Below are 18,038 nucleotides of genomic sequence, written 5' to 3' on the forward strand. Positions count from 1 at the left end.
GGGAACCTACCTAAAGATCAAACTGTCAAATGATTATATATGTTTAGGGGGCCTAAGTCCAGTTCATGTATGCTCTTTGGTTGGTGCTTCCATCTCTATAAGCCCCCATGCACCTAGGGAACTGAGGATGGAGGCATCTCTGAGAAAAGCTGGAGACCTGTGACAGGGTATGCTCCAGGAAGGATATGGAGATGTCTCTAGCTGAGCCTCCTAGCAGCAGCAGACATGGAGACTGAGGAGGCCACCCTCTAGCCAGGCAGAACTTAGAGTGGTGGAAGGGGATCATCAATCCACCTATAAAACCTTCGACCCAAAATTTACCCTGCCTACAGAATATGCAGAGATAAAGACAGAGACTGAGGAATATCCAACCAACGCCTGGCCCAGCCAGGGACCCCATGAGAGAGGCTAACCCCTGACACCATTAACAATACTCTGCTATGCTTACAGGCAGGAGCCTCGCTTAACCTTCCTCTAAGAGGCTCCACACAGCAGCTGATGGAATCAGATGCTGAGACTCACTCCAAGCATTAGGCACAGCTCAAGGAGTCCTTTGGAAGAGTGGGGAGAGGGAGGGAAGGATAGAAGGATCTGGAAGGGGCAAGAATGCCACAAGAAAACAAACAGAGTCAACTAATCTAATAGAATTCTTGATGTCATTTCCACATTAGATTACAGCCAGAAGGACAATGGAGATTCTCAGTCACAAGGCAGAATGAGAACAGTAAAGCCAGGAATACAATGGTGCACATGTGTGAGAAGTTTAAAGGAAAGCTGTCTATGACGATGAATCACAAACCAAAAGGACAAAGCCTAGGCTGTGATATAATGAAAGCCACACATGGCACTCGGTTGAGATCAACACTTGGATCCTTTTAACCTTAGAACCATCTCACAAGCCCCAATACCTATGTATCTTTATGGAGTAAAGTGTTACGCTATAGTTTATACCACATCAGTTCAAGTTATTTATTTATTCTTTTTTATTTGTTTTTGAAACAGGGATTTACTAGCTATCCAGACACTAGACCAGGAGGGTTCAAACTTTCATAGATCACATGATCATGTAAAGCAGAGGATATGGCTTAGTGCTTCCATTCTGTGGTAACAGAAATATGACCTGATCTGATACACATTTTCAATATTCTACTCTACAGTTAGTGTGAAAGATTATAAAAGAATAAGGCTGAAGGTAGCAAAAATACAAACAGGACAAGCAATGACATGGTGCAGACTAGAGCACTGGAACTGAAAGATGACTGAAAGATAGCCAGGATATGGAAATAGTAAGAAAGGAGGATAATAGGTCATCGAGTCTAGCTAGAAGATTTCAAGTGGTATTCTTGGATATTCTTGGGCCTGATTTGGCCAATCATGTGAATAGGAATAGCAGAACTTGGAATTAAGATACTCTTTAAAGATTCTATTAAACAAGACAGAAAATCCAGACTAAATCAAAGAAAATGTATTTATTTAGTTACACTGGCTCAACAGTCTTCTCTCACTTCCAGCACAGTCCAGCCCTCACTCCATACTCCAAACTTCTGGCTTCAAACTCATGATCCCCCTGCCTCTGCCTCCTGACCACAAGGATTATTGGCATACACTACCAGACCTGGCTCCATTCCCAGATTTGAGAAACAACCAGAACTCACTGCCAAATATCACTAAGGGGAAATCGCAGATGTTTAGAAGTATTTATAAATTAGTATCATTAATAAATAGAAGACTTCTCAATATCTGACCTTTAAAGGGGTAGAATCACTCTTTGTCACTGCCATTAAAAATTAAACTGACAAGAGTTTATAGTACCATTTCTAGTGACCATTTTCATACCCTGATGGTGGGTTGTTTCTTGTTACTACCTTTCTATACAATGCTTGAACAAAATACATAAAAAGACAAAATATTATTTTCTGTAGCTCAGCAATTCTTGTAGAAATTTGTTCCATGGAAATGATCAGATGTGCATGTAGAGTTATGCTTGAGGTTGCCTAGCGTCCTATTATTGTAACAGTGAAAAATTCAATGATAACCCAATGGGATTGGTTAGCAAGCAAACAAAAATATCTATTGTCACACTAGCACAGATTTTCCACTTGAGTGGGCTTATGTGACCTGTAGGTCCCCACTTTTTCTTTATCTCTTCTACACACTCCTAATCCAGATCCTAATCTTGTCTTCACGATTCCTTCTCTATTTCATGTCTGGTCTGGGCCTGCCCACTCAAGCACAACTCTGCACTCTCAGCCTAACCTGTCCATCCTTCATCTCATCTCCACAATTCCTTTCCATGGATAACAGTCAGTCTAAACTGCAGGAGCATGTAATGGTAGAGAAGTCAGCAGTAGAGAGCACCTTGTGTTCTCAATTCTTCTCCAGGATGGAGAAGTTTATTTTAGCACTTATCACCCGTATCTCATTTCCTGTGCTCCTAATGTTCATGAAGAACGAACTCCAAAATATGGGAGTTTCCAAGACAGCAGAAGAGAAGAATACTGCCACAATAAGCCGGTAAATTCTCTAGAAAGAGCTTGTTTGTGTTTGTTGCTTGTCTGGCCCATCATGCCATTTTATAGCTGGGTCTTTAAGAAAATAAAAATTTACAAGCACATGCCTCATAATTAGGTGTCAAAAATTTTTTTTCTACTGGAATTCTTTGGCGTGTTTTCACTGACACATAAATATGGTAAGAAATATTCAACCACATTGAAATAAGAAAAACACCTGAAGCCATGTCAATCAAGCCAAAATCTTTTATAAATTGCAGGTGAATACTTTGACTGGGAATGTTAATTTGGAGTATCAGTTTAGGAAGAGAGAACATCAACTGAGGAATTGTCCTATGGGCATATCTGTGGATTATTATCTTGACTGATAATTGATGTAACGGTGCCCAGTTCATCGTGGGCAATGCTATCCCCAGGCAGGTATACCTAGACTACATAAGAAAGGTAGCTGAATGGAAACCTGGGAGCAAGGCCATAATACGAAACATACCTCTATTTCTCCATGGTTTTTGCTTCAAGCTCCTGCTTTGATTTCCTGCTTTGCCTCCACAAATACTGCACAGTAGCCAGTATGCCAAATAAGCCAATGTCAACCCAGGTTTCTTTTGGTTGTGGTGTTTATCACAGCAACAGAAAAGCAAACTAGCTGTTATGAATAAAACTGCTACGAATATGGTTGAACAAATGTACTCGTTGTGTACTTGAGCATATTTTGGATACATGCCTAGCAGTGGTATAGCTGGATCTTCAGGAAGCACTATTCCTAATTTTCTGAGAAAGCCCCAGAATGATTTCCAAAGTGGTTGTACAAGTTTACATTCCCACCAGCAATTGAGGAGGGTTCCCCTTTCTCCACATCCTCTCCAGCATGTGTTGTCACTTGAGTTTTTGATCTTAGCCATTCTGATGGGTGTAAGATGAAATCTTAGGGTCATTTTGATTTGCATCTCCCTGATGACTAAGGACATTAAGCATTTCTTTAAGTGTTGCTCTACCATTCAATATTCCTCTACAGAGAATTCTCTGTTTAGCTCTGTATTGCATTTTTTTTAATTGGATTAGATGATTTGCTGCTTTTTAACTTCTTTTGTTCTTTATATATTCTGAATATCTGCCCTCTGTCAGATATAGGGTTGGTGAAGATCCTTTCCCAGTATGTAGGCTGTCGTTTCATTCTGATGACAGTGTCCTTTGCTTAACAGAAGCTTTTCAGTTTCATGAGGTCCCATTTATTGATTGTTGATCTTAGAGCCTGTACTGTTGGTGTTCTGTTCAGAAAGTTGTCTCCTGTGCCAGTGAGTTCTAGGTTCTTCCCCACTTTTTCTTCTAAAAGATATAATGTGTCTGGTTTATTGAGGTCTTTGATCCACTTGGACTTTAGTTAACCCAGATGTCCCTCAACTGAGGAATGGATACAGAAATTGTGGTATATTTACACAATGGAATACTACTCAGCAATTAAAAACAAGGAAATCATGAAACTTGCAGACAAATGGTGGAAACTAAAAAAGATCATCCTGAGTGAGGTATCCCAGAACAGAAAGACACACACAGTATATACTCACTTATAAGTGGATACTAGACCTATAATATAGGATAAACCTATGTAATATAATATAGGTGTAAAATCTGTACACCTAAAGAAGCTAAGCAAGAAGGAGTTCTCTGGATAAGATGATCAATCCTCACTCGGAAAGACAAACGGGATGGACATTGGAAGAAGGAGAAAACGAGAAACAGGACAGGAGCCTACCACTGAGGACCTCTGAAAGACTCTACCCAGCAGTGTATCAAAGCAGATGCTGAGACTCTAACCAAACTTTTGGCAGAGTGCAGGGAATCCTATGAAAGAAGGGGAAGATAGTGGGACCTGGAGAGGACAGGAACTCTACAAGGAAAGCAACAGAACCAAAATATCTGGGCACAGGAGTCTTTTCTAAGACTGCTACTCCAACCAAGGACCATGCATGGAAATAACATAGAACCCCTGCTCAGATGTAGCACATGGCAGCTCAGTCTCCAAGTGGATTCCCTAGTAATGGGAACAGGAACTGTCTCTGACATGAACTCAGTGGAAGGCTTTTTGACCATCCCCCCACCCCCTGAGGAGGATGCAGCCTTACGAGGCCACAGAGGAGGACAATGTAGCCAGTCCTAATGAGACCTGATAAGCTAAGGTCAGATGGATAGGGGAGGAGGACCTCCCCTATCAGTGGACTTGGAGAGGGGAATGGGAGGAGATGAGGAAGGGAGGGTGGGATTGGGAGGGAATGAAGGAGGGGACTACAGCTGGGATACAAAGTGATAAACTGTAATTAATATAAAAAATAAAAATTTAATTAAAAAAAAAAAAAACAAACTAGTACAATATCCAAAGTAGCAGCCATTGTTCAAATCAGTTTGTTTTATTTATAGTAGCCATTTAAAAAAAAAAACTTAATCCAGGACATTATTAAGTGAAATAGGTTTAAAGGGAAATGAGTTTCAGCTTAACTAATGCACTAGGAGGGAAGCAAACACAGGAAACTGTCCTAGCATACCTTCGAAGCCCTGAGATCTCCCTGTTCCCTTGAGTCCTTTTTTGGCAAGAACAGTAAACAGGTTGTAATGATTTTTATGACTATCATTCTTACAAGTTTAATTTGACCCTGCATTTTAAGGAGAAGAAGCAAAATTTGTTAGAGCCCTTTGTCACTGCTAGTCTAGCTTATGCTACAAAAAGGAAATATCAATTTTGCCATTTTAAAAGAGGTATATTTAAGGGTATATGTGTTCCTCTGCTCAGAAAATACACTATACTGATTTTCCAACTGTCTGTTTCATTGCCCAGAATCAAAACCATCTTTACTAGAAATTGAATTCCAGGGTATATAATATTTTCCCACTATATACTAATGTCCATATAAATACACAGACAGATTTTAAAGTGATTTATAGTCTTGGGACATGAATACATTTACAGCACCATGATCAAGTTAACTAAGAAATAAAGGAGAATCTTCTTTTTAATGATGTCCTTTTTAAAAAAACAAAAAACACTGAATTTCTATTTATATAATCAAGAAATAGCCTGAAGCAAAACCTCTATGGACTCAGGACTAAGTCCAGTTATTAATGAAGGGCTCCCATTCTTTTGCTTATGTTCAGACACTGAGCTCATTAATTTGATGCCAGCATTGTTTGCCACCTAGAAGAGTGAGAAAATGAGTTCTTCTCAGAATGTCCCTTTGAAGGCACTAGTTCACATCCCGTACTCAATAGGAAGTGACACTTAATTTGGTAGACGCAGGTATGGAGACTGAAGAGAATGAAACTGTGCTAATAACATAAGGTGCACAATTGAGCAAAGCCAGTGTGAAACTCACTTGGTCACAGCATCATAAGCAGCCAAAGCCAGCGGCAAGGGTAGGTTGGGAAAAGAAGGATATTGAGGAAACTAAGGGGATTTATGTTTTGATAAGTTACCATTTTTCTTTCTCTAAGGCTTCTTTTCTGTCAAGTGATTTTGACACATCTGACATCTTCATTTCAGATACTAAATGAAAAACAAACTTTAAATACACACACATTGTCACATATATTTACCAGATGACTGTCATCTCCCTAACTCAGGTAAACCCTATTAAAGCAAAAGTAGGATTATATTTTGTATCTCCCTCTTTTTTTAATCACTGTGTGATGAAATCTGAAACCTGAGTAAGTCACCAAAATTGAAAGCAAAATCAAGAGTCATTCCTTGAGATTCAAGTTTTTGTTAATTAACAAAGCTGATGTGGTTAGCCTTCTGTGGAGTCGCCAGGAAAAGTTCTCTGAGTGTCGAAGGTACAGTTCTTGAGAGGAACAGAATCATCTATGTGCATGTGTGCTTATGGGATTATTAAATAGCCTCACAAAGTAAGTGCTGGGTAGTCCAGAAAGCCAGTACCTGCTCGATCTGCAAAGCAGCAGTCCCGATCAGGCACTGTAAGCTTGGACATTTTCTGGAGAGTCACTGGAATTTGGTCCACAGTGGAAGGCCAAATACCGAGAGTGTGGTGACAGTAGAAGAAAACAGAGACACTTCCTCTGAAGAAGTTAAAGCAGCCACATCTATGCCACTTTTTCATTGGCTTTTTATGAGAGCTGCCCGTTGGAATGCCACCCACTTTGGAAGACAAGTCTTATCCCCTCAGATAAAAGAACATGCCTCTTATCTGGAAATGCCTTCAGAGATGTACCCAAGCCCAGAAGGATGTGTATGCAAGGTGATTCTGAATCTTGTCAAGCTGACATGCAAGTCCAACTATTCTAGCTAGAGACTAGTAGGGTGACCCTAAATCTCAAGATGCTAAGTTACTACAGCCTGGGCTTTGTCTTCAGATAACCTGGTGACAGGATCCTCAAAGGGATGTATGAGGAGATGAGAAAGATAAAGATAGATGCTAAAGAAGATAAAAGCTGTGGTCAGGACATCTTACATTTACTTTGTCTTATGCCTAGCAAGTTTATAAAGCAGTACAGCATAATAGTATGCTAATGGTGGAAGGAAGGGTGGGGACAGCAAAGGTCTACAGAGAGTTAAGTCACACAGTGTTGACAAAGAGAACATGAACTAGCTCAGACACAACCCAAAGGAAAGAGCCAGGCCCCCAGAAATCACAGCCTGGACTCCTTTCACCTAGACCAGCTTTACCAAGCCCACTCCTGGACAAGGACACAGAACTAAAGTTCCTTTTGTCCTTTCATCTGAGCCTCTGGGAAAGTCTTGGATCAGTCTGGCTCCCAAACAACCCAGATGCTACATGTTTCTATAAATGCAAGCAAAATAAGGGATGATCTGCATAAAGTTCAGAAAATGAGAGTTGCAGAATAATTGTTTCTTAGAACTTGGGTGGAGAGCTGGAATCTAGATGACATGAGTCACTAGACACATATATTTGGTGGCAGGTGTGATTCTCTCCATTCTGTTGTAACCCATAAGAGAGCTCCTTCCAAAGCACTCAAGATCCCCATATGTTCACATCCCCTCACCGTTTCTCAGTTAACAACTGGGGTGCCAAGGAAGTTTAATAATGGAACAGCTTACCTTAGATGTGGTTTGCTAGCGATGAAAAACTGCAAGTCCCCAAAAAATGTAAATGCTACCATTTGCTTACTGTAGAAACTTTAAGGGAGTCAGTCCTCAAAACCACATCCTTCCTAGCTGATCAGATACCCTCCAGTCTCTTCAGGCTGTAACCAAATAGTTGACAGAAAACCTTAAAGAAAGAAAGGCTCGTGGTTTCAGAGGACTGCAGTCCACCCTCTACCCCCAACCCCTACAGGCCACCTCCATGGTGGCAGAAGCAAGGAGAAGCAGTTTGCAAAATGGTGGGCCAGGAAGCACAGAGTGACTAGAGCTAGTAGCAGGGCATAACCTAAACAGACCCAACCTTACTGACCTACCTCTGCCAACTAGGCCCCACTTCATAAAGGCCTCACAGTTCTCCAAAACAGAGCTAACAGCTGGAAAATAAGCATCCACAGCATGAGGCTGCCTGAGATACTTCGGTTTAAGCCATAACAATATGACATAAGAATGCTAATATACTCCTGTTTTGTGTGTCTGCTTCTTCTTTTTCTAGGGTTTTTAGGTGAGCCATTAAATTGCTTGAATGAGATGTCTCGAATTTCTTCTTGAAGGCACTTAGTGCTATGAACTTTCCTCTTAGCACTGCTTTCATTGTGTCCCATAAGTTGTGCCTTCATTTTCATTGAATTCTAGGAAGACTTTAATTTCTTTATTTCTTCCCTGATCCAACTGTCATTCAGTAGCAAGTTGTTTAGTTTCCATGTGTGTGTAGGCTTTTTGCTATTTCTGTTGTTATTGAGGTCCAGCTTTAGTCTGTGGTGATCAGACAGGATACAAAGGATTATTTCAATCTTCTTGTATCTGTTGAGGCTTGCTTTGTGACCAACCATATGGTCTATTTTGGAGAAGGTCCTATGAGGTGCTGAGAAGAAGGTAAATTCTTTTGTGTTTGGGTGTAAAGTTCTGTAAATGTTTGTTAAGTCCATTTGATTCATGACCTCTGTTAGAGACATTGTTTCTTTGTTTAATTTCTGTTTTGTTGAGTTTTCCTTTGTTGAGAGTGAAGTGTTGAAGTCTCCTACTATTAATGTGTGGGGATCTATGTGTGGTTTGAGTTTTATCAATGTTTCTTTCACAAATGTGGGTGCCCTTGTATTTGGGGCATAGATGTTCAGGATTAGGTCAACAGAAGGTATAAGATCGGTTTGCCATCGGTGGCATCATTCCATAGACTGAGGTCCCAGACTAAAGTAAAATGAGAAAGTGAGCTAAGTGCAAGCATCCGTCTCCCTCTACTCCCTGATTGTAGATGAAATGTGACCAGTCACCTCACATTTGTCCCACAATGACTTCCCTGCCGTGATGAGCTATGCCCTAGAACTATGAAACAAAATAGACCATTCCCTCTTTGATTTGTTTTTGTTGCACAGCAAAAATGCAGTTAGGTCCCACAGCAGTCTCGTGCTTACGACCCTATCCCCTATCCCACCCCCAGCAAATAGTCGTACGCTATGATGTGTTTTTCAATGTTGGGGTAGGGCTGATGAAGTGAGGTCCCTTATACTGACACACAGGTCTCCATGATTGTGAGGACCAATCGGGAGTCTCCATCTGTAAATGCTTGCCTGAGTACAGAGACTTCAGCTTTTGTGGGTTAATGGCTCTCATGGGAACTAATACAAGGCTTTGAGGCAGTGGCCTGCACTAACATTTGTGCCATGTTCCGCAGCACCTGTAATCGTTTTCTCTGTTCTACCACCTGAGGTGAAGAAGTAGGAGAGGCCTTGGGCAACCCTGGCTGATGAGCTACAGGAGTAGCCCATGAGAGTATTGGCTGGGGTCAAGTTTATGGAACATCTCCCAGCATGAGGTTCACCATAGTAAGCCTGGTATTGATTTCACTCTGCAGCCTGGTCTTAATTCACTCACCGTCCAACAAGAGTGAGTAACTGTATATGTTGGGGGAAAGGCACTGTGGGTAACTCCTTGCTGTCTTCTTCAATGGGGCTGTTTGTTTTGGTATACTAAGAGCAGACAGCATAATCTCCCAACTGATTTCCTCAGCTCTTGTCATGGTACTTTGGTGCATAAAGAGCCTTCCCAATTCTTGCGGTGATGTTATCACCGCAGCATGATGCTGTTAACCTTACATGCCATAGTTTACAGCTCAGCACTTGGATTCAGCTCCCGAGCACTTCCTCACAGTACCTTACTGAGCCTTGACACATCCTGTCTATTAGACTTGAGCAAAAGTCCACCAAAAGCTCAGTGCCATTGACAATGTTTTCTTTTTTTTTTTTTTTAGATTAAACAAAAAATTTATTTAAGTCTTTTCTGACAGCAAGTTGTTTAAACACAATCGCAGGATTCATGTTATTCTTTTTTTTTCCATAATTTTATTTTTCTCATTAGTTACATTTTGTTAATTCTGTATCCCAGCTGTATCCCTCATTCCCTCCCCAATCCCACCCTCCCTCCCTCATCTCCTCCCTGCCCCTTTCCAAGTCCACTAATAGGGGAGGACCTCCTCCCCTTTCATATGACTCGCTTTTGTCAGGTATTTTCAGGACTGGCTGCAAAGTCCTCCTCTGTGGGCTAACAGTACTGCTCCTCCCTTGGGAGGTGGGGAGGTCAAAGAGCCAGTTATTGAGTTCATGTTAGAAATAGTCCTTGTTCCCATTACTATGGGAAACCAATTGATTACTGAGCTATCACGGGTCACATTTCCTACATGGACTCAGAAACAGATGGGGGACATAGATGTTATATTATAGACAATAGCTCAGACTGCCTCTTTTTTTAATTTTTTATTTAACTTTTATTAATTACACTTTATTCATTTTGTACCCCCCATAAGCACCTCCCTCCTCCCCTCCCAATCCCATCCTCCCTCCCCTTTCTGCATGCATGCCCCTCCCCAAGTCCACTGATAGGGGAGGTTCTCCTCTCCTTTCTGATCTTAGTCTATCAGTTCTCATCAGAAGTGGCTGCATTGTCCTCTTCTGTGGCCTGGTAAGGCTGCTCCCCCCTTAGGGGGAGGTGATCAAAGAGCAGGCCAATCAGATTATGTCAGAGGCAATCCCTCTTCCCATTACTATGTAACCCATTTGGACACTGAAATGCCATGGGCTACATCTGTACAGGGGTTCTAGGTTATCTCCATGAATAGTCCTTGGTTGGAGTATGAGTCTCTGGGAAGTTCCCTGTGTTCAAATTTTCTTGTTCTGTTGCTCTCTTTGTGGAGACCATGTCCTCTCCAGCTCTTGCTATTTCCCACTTCTTACATAAAATTCCATTCACTCTGCCCGACAGTTGGCCATCAGGCTCAACATCTGCTTTGATAGTCTGCAGGGCAGAGGCTTTCAGAGGCCCTCTGTGGTAGGTTCCTAGGTTGTTTCCTGTTTTCTTCTTCTGGCTTTCAGAGGCCCTCTGTGGCAGGTTCCTAGGTTGTTTCCTGTTTTCTTCTTCCTATGTCCATCCTCTTTCCCTTCAGGATGGGGATTGAGCATTTTAGTTAGGGTCCTCTCTTTTGCTTAGTTTGTTTAGATGTACAGATTTTAGCGGGTTTATCCTATGTTGTATGTTTATATGAGTGAGTATATACTATGTGTGTCTTTTTGCTTCTGGGACAACTCACTCAGGATGATCCTTTCCAGGTCCCACCATTTACCTGCAAATGTGATGATTTCCTTATTTTTCATTGCTGAATAATACTCCATTGTGTAGATGTACCACAATTTCTGCATCCATTCTTCAGTTGAGGGGCATCTGGGCTGTTTCCAGCTTCTGGCTATTACAAATAAAGCTGCTACAAACCTGGTTGAGCAAATGTCCTTTTTGTGTACTTGAGCCTCTTTTGGATATATGGCTAGAAGCGGTATGGCTGGATCTTGAGGAAGCACTATTCCTAGTTGTCTGAGAAAGCGCCAGATTGATTTCCAGAGTGGTTGTACAAGTTTACATTCCCACCAGCAGTGGAGGAGGGTTCCCCTTTCTCCACATCCTCTCCAACATGTGTTGTCACTTGAGTTTTTGATCTTGGCCATTCTGATGGGTGTAAGGTGAAATCTCAGGGTTGTTTTGATTTGCATTTCCCTAATGGCTAATGAGGTTGAGCATTTCTTTTTTTTTAATTTTTTATTAATTACATTTAATTCATCTTGTATCCCGCCATAAGCCCCTCCCTCCTCCCCTCCCGATCCAACCCTCCCTCCCCTTTCTGCATGCATGCCCCTCCCCAAGTCCACTGATAGGGGAGGTTCTCCTCTCCTTTCTGATATTAGCCTATCAGTTCTCATCAGAAGTGGCTGCATTGTCCTCTACTGTGGCCTGGTAAGGCTGCTCCCCCCTCAGGGGGAGGTGATCAAAGAGCAGGCCAATCAGATTATGTCAGAGGCAATCCCTCTTCCCATTACTATGTAACCCACTTGGACACTGAACTGCCATGGGCTACATCTGTGCAGGGGTTCTAGGTTATCTCCATGAATAGTCCTTGGTTGGAGTATGAGTCTCTGGGAAGTTCCCTGTGTTCAAATTTTCTTGTTCTGTTGCTCTCCTTGTGGAGACCATGTCCTCTCCAGCTCTTACTATTAAATGCTTCTCTGCCATTCAATATTCCTCTACAGAGAGTTCTCTGTTTAGTTCTGTTCCCCATTTTTTAAGTGGATTACTTGGTTTGCTGCTTTTCAGCTTCATTAGTTCTTTATATATACTGGATATGAGTCCTCTGTCAGATAAAGGGTTGGCCAAGTAGGCTTCATCCCAGGTATGCAGGGGTGGTTCAATATACGGAAATCCATCAATGTGATCCACCATATTAACAAACTGAAAGAAAAAAAACCACATGATAATCTCCCTAGATGCTGAAAAAGCATTTGACAAAATCCAACATCCATTCATGTTTAAAGTATTGGAGAGATCAGGGATACAAGGCACATATCTAAACATAGTAAAGGAAATATACAGCAAGCCTATAGCCAATATCAAACTCAATGGAGAAAAACTTAAAGCAATCCCACTGAAATCAAGGACAAGACAAGGCTGCCCACTCTCTCCATATCTCTTCAACATAGTGCTGGAAGTCCTTGCTAGAGCAATAAGACAGTTGAAGGAGATCAAGGGGATACAGATTGGAAAGGGAGAAGTCAAATTATCACTATTTGCAGATGATATGATAGTATACGTGAGTGACCCCAAAAACTCTACCAGGGAACTCCTACAGCTGATAAACACCTTCAGCAAAGTGGCCGGATACAAAATTAACTCAAAAAAAAAAAAATCAGTAGCCTTCCTGTATACAAAAACAAAAGGGCCAAGAAAGAAAATAGGGAAACAACACCCTTCACAATAGCCACAAATGACATAAAGTACTTTGGTGTAACCCTAACCAAGCAAGTCAAAGACTTGTATGAAAAAAATTTCAAGTCTCTGAAGAAAGAATTAGTAGAAGATATGAGAAGATGGAAAGATCTCCCATGCTCATGGCTTGGCAGGATTAACATAGTAAAAATGGCCATCTTACCAAAAGCAATCTACAGATTCAATACAATTCTCATCAAATTGCCAACACAATTCTTTACAGACCTGGAAAGAAAAATTCTCAACTCCATATGTAATAACAAGAAAAGCAGAATTGCTAAAACAAGCCTCTACAATAAAAGATCTTCTAGAGGTATCTCCATCCCTGATCTCAAGCTGTACTATAGAGCAACAGTTATAAAAACTGCATGGTACTGGCATAGAAACAGAAAGGAGGATCAATGGAACCGAACAGAAGACTCAGACTGCCTCTTACTCTGAGCAGCACTCACCACAAAAGTTCCCAAAGTTCCCAACCATTCCAGCATGAGATGATTAAAATACAAACACAGTGACTATACACCATTTTATTTCTCTGTGTACGGATTGTTTTTCAAAAGAAACAAAAGTAAAAGAAAATTGTATCTTTTTTATTCCCTAAATTATTCTTCTTTTAGCAGCTAGAACAGATTTCTGCAGTAAATATAAGAAATAATGTTTATAGACCTCATGGACCAGCAGCAGTGTTTGCTCACTTATGAAGAAAAAGTCATTGATCAAGTGCTTTGGTGACAGGATGGGAGAGGTAGTGGTTTTTTTTAATAATTTTTATTTTTTAATATTAATCACAGGTTATTTACTTTGTATCTCAGCCGTAGCCCCGTCCCTCATTCCCTCCCAATTCACCCTCCCTTCCTCATCTCCTCCGTGCCCCTTTCCAAGTCCACTGCTAGGGGAGGTCCTCCTCCCCTTCCATCTGACCCTAGCTTATCAGGTATCTTCAGGACTGGCTGCCATGTCCTCCTCTGTGGCCTAGCAAAGCTGCTCCTCCCTCTGGGGGGTGGGGGTAGTGTCTTAAACAAAAAAAACTAAGACTGGAATAGCTTTGCAGTCTGTACATGCCCTCCCTATACTTCTATATTTAGACCTGTCTTGAGGCCAGAGTAAGCATCCTGTGACTTGACTTGCTGCTATGATAAAATACTAACTTAAGGTTGAAACTTAAGGTTCAATTTAAGGCTAAAAGGGTTTATTTTCGCTCATAGTTTAAGGGTAAAACTCTATCATAATGGTGAAATGCCATCTGCGGGAGTTTGAGGCAGCTGGCCATATTCTATCCACAGTCAAGAAGCATAGGAAGATGAATATTTGTGTTCGGATGACTTTTTCCTTTTGAAAAGTACAGGAGCCTCTCCTGGGGAGTGGTGCCACCAAGTATGGGAAGGTCTTCCAACCTCAGGTAACCTAATCGACATAGTTCTCCACAGCTCTACCTTCAGGTGATTCAAGATTTCACCAAGTCTACATGTGAGAGTAACCATCACAGAAGAGAGTCTTCATCTGTCTTTTGTCCTACAGGAAATAGAGATGTGAACAGAGGTGTCTGCAGTGATTTACCAACGACTACCTACCCTTATCATACTTTCCTTAACCCCTAAGAATTTTGAGTAATATGTTAGTCTTTTAAGGTCAGCATTGGAAAATAACAGAGACCAAGCGGCTTAAGCCACAAAACCACTTCTCAGCACTTTGGAGACCTGAAGTTGAAAACCAGGGTGCCATTTGATGAGGCCTCTGCATTGCTTACAGGCAAACAGCCTCCTGGAGCCTCACACGGCTTCACCACCGCTTTGATGTCTTTTGCCTTCTTATAGAGCACTAGTCCAAATTAGTCTTAGTTCGCTGCATTAGTGCCCTCATACCATTGTAGATTAAGGCCTCAACGTGAATACAGTTCAGTCTACTACAGGAAACTCTTATGTGGCAAACACTGAACTTGGGCTAGAACTGACAATTAAAAAATGGGGTACAGTGCTAAATTCCTCCACAAAATTCTCTGTAGAGGAATATCGCTTGGCAGAGAAACACTTAAAGAAATGTTCAATGTCCTTAGTCATCAGGTTAATGCAAATCAAAACGACCCTGAGATTTCATCTTACACCCATCAGAATGGCTAAGATGAATAACTCCAGTGATAACACATGCTGGAGAGGATGTGGAGAAAGGGGAACCCTCCTCCACTGCTGGTGGGAATGTAAACTTATACAACCAGTTTGGAAATCAATCTGGCACTTTCTCAGGCAATTAGGAATAGCACTTCCTCAAGATCCAGCTATACCTCTCCTAGACATATATCCAAAAGACACTCAAGTGTCTTTTGAGGATGTCAAGGACATCTTCTCAACCATATTTGTAGCAGTTTTATTTGTAATAGCTAGGAACTGGAAACAGCCCAGATGCCCTTCAGTTGAGGAATGGATACAGAAATTGTGGTACATTTACACAATGGAATATTACTCAGCAATAAAAAACAAGGAAATCATGAAATTTGCAGGTAAATGGTGGGAACTGGAAAAGATAACCCTGAGTGAGGTATCCCAGAAGCAGAAAGACAAACAGGGTATATACTCACTCATAAGTGGATACTAGACATATAGTATAGGATAAACATACTAAAATCTATACACCTAAGGAAGCTAATCAGGAAGGAGGACTCTGGCTAAGATGCTCAATCCCCATTCAGAAAGGCAAAGAGAATGGACATCAGAAGAGGGAGAAAACAGGGAACAGGACAGGAGCCTACCACAGAGGGCCTCTAAAAGTCTCTACCCTGCAGGGTATCAAGGTAGATGTTGAGACTCATAGCCAAACTTTGGGCAGAGTGCAGGGAATCTTATGAAAGAAGTGGGAGATAGTAAGACCTGGAGAGGACAGAAGTTCCACAAGGACAGCTACAGATCCAAAAAGTCTGGGCACAGGGGTCTTTCAGGACCCTGATACTCCAGCCAATGACCACTCATGGAGATGTCCTGGAACCTCTGCACAGAGGTAGCCTATGGCAGTTCAGTATCCAATGGCCTCTATAGTAATGGGGAAAGGGCCTGTCTCTGACATGAACTGATTGGCCTGCTCTTTGATCACCTCCCCCTGAGAGGAGAGCAGCCTTACCAGCCCACAGAAGAAGACAATGCAGCCACTACTGATGAGACCTGATAGACTAGGATCAGAGGGAAGGGGAGGAGGACCTCCCTTTTCAGTGTACTAGGAGAGGGAAACAGGTGGAGAAGAAGGAGGTAAGATTGGGAAGGGAGGACAGAGGGAGGCACAGGGGGAATACAAAGTGAATAAACTGTAATTAATAAAATTAATTAAATAAAAAATATTTTTTTAAAAAGTGCAGTAACAAACAATAAACCCTGGTTTCTAATATCATGGAACTTACCATGTCCCTGAAAGAAAAGATATGAAATACATCCATATTCCCACATAAAATGTAGTATTTAGGGGATAGAAAGATGGCTCAGTGGTTATGAGCACCATTTGTGATTACCAGAGGTCCTGAGTTCAATTCCCAGCAATCACATGTTGGTTGACAACCATTTATAATGTGATCTGATGCCCTCTTCTGGCATACAGGTGTACATGCAGATAGAGCATTCATACATAAAATAAATAAAGCATAAAGCTTTTTTTAAAAAAAAGGGGGGGGGAGTTTAAAAAAAGGAGTTTTTATCAAAGGCATGGTGTTCACATTATTTTTTAAAATATATTTTTCATATATTTACAAAGAATAAACCTTAGACTACTTTGTATCTAATTCATGTGTCTTTGAATTTATAAAAACTGGGTGAGTAAAATTTTCTTGGAAGTTCCTTCAAACACAGGAAGGGGTGGGGTTCTCTTAAAGGCAGAAGGACCAGGCCAAGATTCATCCAGGACAGCTGTGAAGGGCAAAGAGTGCTTTGAATCTTGTAGGGATGGAGGGATGTCTCCTCCTTTTGTCTGCATGATGGCTAAAGAAACTCTGTTTTCTGCTGGGCATACTCTTGGTATTCACTAGCCATTTGTCTCTGACGACAGTCCCCCAAAGATAAGTTCTCAGTAACCCTGGCTTAGTGACTCACACCCCAAGATGGTACAGCTGTGACCATCTACTTGTCATGATGTGGCTGCATTTTTGGCTCTGTAACTTGCTTATACAGATACCCAGAGATTGCTTTGCGTTGCCATAAACATTTAAACTTCTCACAGACCAGTTTTTGCTTACTTACCTAGATATTGAAGGTCCTACCACTTTCCCTTTTAAAACCCCTGCCCCAACCTTCCCCTCTTCACAGCAATCTCAAGTTTGCCTTGGAGATTGTTTGTCCTACTAGCGGCTAACCAATAAATATTTTAATTATAATTGGACTGAATCTATGGTCTTTCCCAGGGGTCATGAACTCCATAACATCCAGACTAGTTGAAAGCGGAAAAGCCTGTCCTCCTCTCAAGTACCAAATATCATGAAAGACTGTGTTTTAGATTTTGGATGTGGACTGATGGTGGGTGGGGATGGCAACAGGAGAGAATCAGTGGGGGAAGGGTGACAGGGGGAGATGAAGAGAGAGAGTGCTGAGACAGACAACTGGAATTGGAGGTACTTGGTGGCTGATGCAGAAACTAGTGCAGTGGAAACTCCCTGGACCCTGTGAGAGTGACCCTCGCAAAGACGTCTATTAATGGGGGGTACTGAGCCCAAACTGGCCATCTTCCATAACCAGGCAAGGCTCCTAGCCCTGGGACTGAGACATCAGTCCAGCCACAAAACCTTAGACCTAGAATAATCTGACTGTCCTGCATGCAATACATGTTGGACATGTTGGACATGGTGGTAAAGAACTGTGGGAGTGGCCAACCCATGACTGGTCCAACCTGTGGCCCACGCCAAGAAAGGGAGCCCATGCCTGACACTGCCTGAAGGATTCAGAGGCAGGATAGCCCAGAGACGTAGGATAGAGCTGATCGTGACTGGTCAGATAGATAAATAAATAAATAAATAAATAAATAAATAAATAAATAAGCTGATTCTTAATGACACTCTGTTATACTCCTAGATTGGCACAATTGTCACCAGAGGGGCATTTTCCAGCAACTGATGGGAACAGATGCAGAGACCCACCAGATAAACACTAGGCAGA

This window comes from Meriones unguiculatus, chromosome 1, assembly GCF_030254825.1.
Source record: "Meriones unguiculatus strain TT.TT164.6M chromosome 1, Bangor_MerUng_6.1, whole genome shotgun sequence".
Classification (NCBI taxonomy): Eukaryota; Metazoa; Chordata; class Mammalia; order Rodentia; family Muridae; genus Meriones; species Meriones unguiculatus.